Raw genomic sequence first — 3,282 nt, 5'->3', positions numbered from 1 at the left:
TTTGTCTGCCATCCTTACTTACAACAACCCTATGAAACAAGCGAGACTGGGAAATAGTTACTGACTAGCCAAAGGGCAGCCAGCCAACTTTATGGCCAAACAGGTACAGTCGTACCTTGGTTCTTGAATGCCTTGTGACGTGAACGTTTTGGCTGCCAATTCCACAAACTCGGAAGTGAGTGTTCCGGTTTGCAAACGTTTTTTGGAAGCCAAATGTCCAGCGCAGCTTCCGTGGCTTCCGATTGAGTGCAGGAAGCTCCTGCAGCCAATCGGAAGCCGTGCCTTGGTTTTCAAACATTTTGGAAGTTGAATGGATTTCCGGAATGCATAACATTCGAGAACCAAGGTATGACTGTATTTGAACCTCCTATCACACTGACTCTCCAAGTTTACAACTTGTAAAACAGGTATTAAAATCAGCAAAGGAGTTTTTCAACCGATTCTCCCCAATACTAGTCATATAAAAATTTATGCTCTAAAATTTTTGTAAGATGCTTAGAGACTCCTATGGGGCATGTGACCTTATCATAATATGAGCCCCACATTGGACAAAAGATTACTGCATTGCAGGGGCTTGGATTAGAAGACCCTGAAAGCATAGCTGTCAATGTCTCTCTTTTTTAAAAGGAAAATTCCCTTATTCCGGATAGGATTCCTCGCAAGAAAAGGGAAAAGTTGACAGCTATGCCTTAAAGTCCCTCCCAACTCTACAATTCTATGATTCTAAGATAACCACCCTGGCTCTCCCAAATTTATAGCTTGTAAAATAGGTATTCATACCGGAATGGAAGTTTTCATTCTTCCAGAACACAAACACTGCTCCTGATTTTCATCATTGTAGGCGTCATAGTTTTAGACATCAAGGGACATATCTCAACCCCTGTGAAATGGTCCGTATGCAGTATCTTCTGTTTCCCATTACAAGAGCCCATGTACTAGTGGATGGCAGAGTTCAAAGGAATCCAATGCAACAACTGTGCTAGTGGAAGCTTGTTGCACAACAGCAGGTTCTTGCTGCAAAATCTGTTGCACAACCATCTTTGGTAACGTCCTTGTGTTTTCCCTTGCATATCTCGCGGTTGTCCCCTGGCCACTCAAAAAAGGAATTTGTTCTTTTCACACATCTTTAAAAGTGACAAGGGAAGATGAAACTGAAGCAACTTCCTTTTTAAATTGGAAACATTTCCATTCACACACCCCACACCCCCACCCTCTTCATTCCTGAGAGCAGCATGCCACTAACCATTGGTGCAATGCACGATTGATGAAATAAATGGGTGGCAGTATTAGCTCAGAAACACAAGAGGCTGCAAATCTCTCCTTTTTATTGCAGTAATCATAGAGGCCTTCGTCACAATAGAATTCATATTGCTCTGCCCCGAGATAAATGAACCTGGGCAAATGTAGCAGTGGAGGAGAGGAGGGAAGAGTTGGCAGTATCTGGGGATCTGAAAGAGGAGGAAAGGAAGGGGACCTTGGCAGAAATTCTGTGCTTTCCGGGTCTGCAAACTAAGGAGATGAAGAGTGAGTCCAGCGCTACAGTGAAATGAATTGTTCAGAATGAAGAAGAGCATCTGGGTACTGCTTTTTGTTTTGTTTCTATTTTAAATATGGCACGGTGGATCTAGACTGATCCTTGTAGTTAGCCGCAGTGGTGTAGCATGGGTTGCTGGCGCAGGGCAAGTGTTGCACCTCCCTAGTGAACTGGGCAGCTGCGGTGGAGGCATGTCCCGGGGGGGCACATGGAGCCCATGAAGCACATGACTGCTGGTGCTGCCACTGCTGGTGGCTGCACACCTTACAACAACAACTTATTTATACCCTGCCCATATGCCTGGGTTTCCCCAGCCACTCTAGGTGGCTTCCAGCAGAATATTAAAATACAGTGGTCTGTTAAACATTAAAAGCTTCCCTAAACAGAGCTGCCTTCAGATATCTTCTAAAAATCTGGTAGTTGTTCTTCTCTTTGACATCTCGTGGGAGGGTGTTCCACAGGGCGGGTGCCACTACCAAGAAGGCCCTCTGTCTGATTCCCTGTAACTTCAATTCTTACAGTGAGGGAACCACCAGAAGGCCCTTGGCACTGGACCTCAGTGTCCTTGGCGGCTCCACCACCTTCTGGCCCAGCCAGCCCAGGGGTGGAGCATGCAGGTGTTCCACCTTGTTGCACCCCTATCAGAATTTTGCACCCAGGGCCACTGCCCCCCCCAATGCTATGCCACTGGTTAGCTGTTACTGACCACTAAGCCAGCATGTTCTGTCTCATATCGCAGCCTAGAAGAAGCAAGCCTTCTGGCAGGAATGTGACATATAAAGTGCTAATGGTAACCTGGGATGAAACTCTCCTCCCTGCATCTGTTTGGTGTCTTAGATTTCTTACACATCAAGGATTGCTTATAATTTGACACTGTCTCATATTATATCTCCCAACTCCCATCACCCCTGACCATTGGCCACAGAAGCAGTTTTAGATTTGGTCACACTGAGTGCCAGCACCACAAGGGGCGCTGCAACAATGATGTAGAATGGAGGTGCTGGGGAGGGGCACCTAATTTTAAAGTAACACAGGTCGCCGCTGAAAGTTGAGAGCCCAAAGTCCTCCACTGCTGGCAATGCTGAACATAAGAGTCAGACCAAAGGCCCGTCTAGTCCAGTGTCCTCTTCTCACAGTGGCCAACCAGGTGCCTATGGGTAACCTGAGAGTAGGTCCTTGGTGCAACACCCCACTTGTGTTCCAGAGCAATTGAAGGAACACAGATAGCTCAGTCAGTAGAGTGTGGGACTCTTAATCTCAGGATCGTGGGTTTGAGCCACACACTGGGCTAAAAAATCCCTGCATTGCAGGGGGCTGGACTAGATGGCACCCCATGGTCTCTTCCAACTCTACAGTTCTGTGAGTCTATAATATGCAGAGAAACACAGCTTACTTCAGGGCCAGATTCACATACAGGCAATCCAAACTGGAGGCTCTGGGCTTATGAAGGGGTGTGTGTGGGTGTGTGTGTGACCTGCCATTTATTTTAATTACATCCCACCTTGCCTTCAAGGAACTCATGGTAGCATGTATGGTTTTGGTTTTTTTAAATCATTTTTATTAATTTTCCAATAAAAAACATCCAATTAACATATCCAATCATAATACAATTAAAATAAAAAAATAAAATGAAAGAGACCAAATTATAATTGTTGATTTTTCGGGACTCCCTATAGTCTGGAGCTCTGAAGCATATCTCCAAATCTAAGTCCTGCCTCTCCTTGGTAGCATGTATGGTTTTACCAATC

The sequence above is a fragment of the Podarcis filfolensis genome, assembly GCF_964270895.1.
Source record: "Podarcis filfolensis genome assembly, chromosome: 15".
Classification (NCBI taxonomy): domain Eukaryota; kingdom Metazoa; phylum Chordata; class Lepidosauria; order Squamata; family Lacertidae; genus Podarcis; species Podarcis filfolensis.
The sequence above is the reverse complement of the archived record's forward strand: the minus strand, read 5'-3'. Positions refer to the sequence as shown.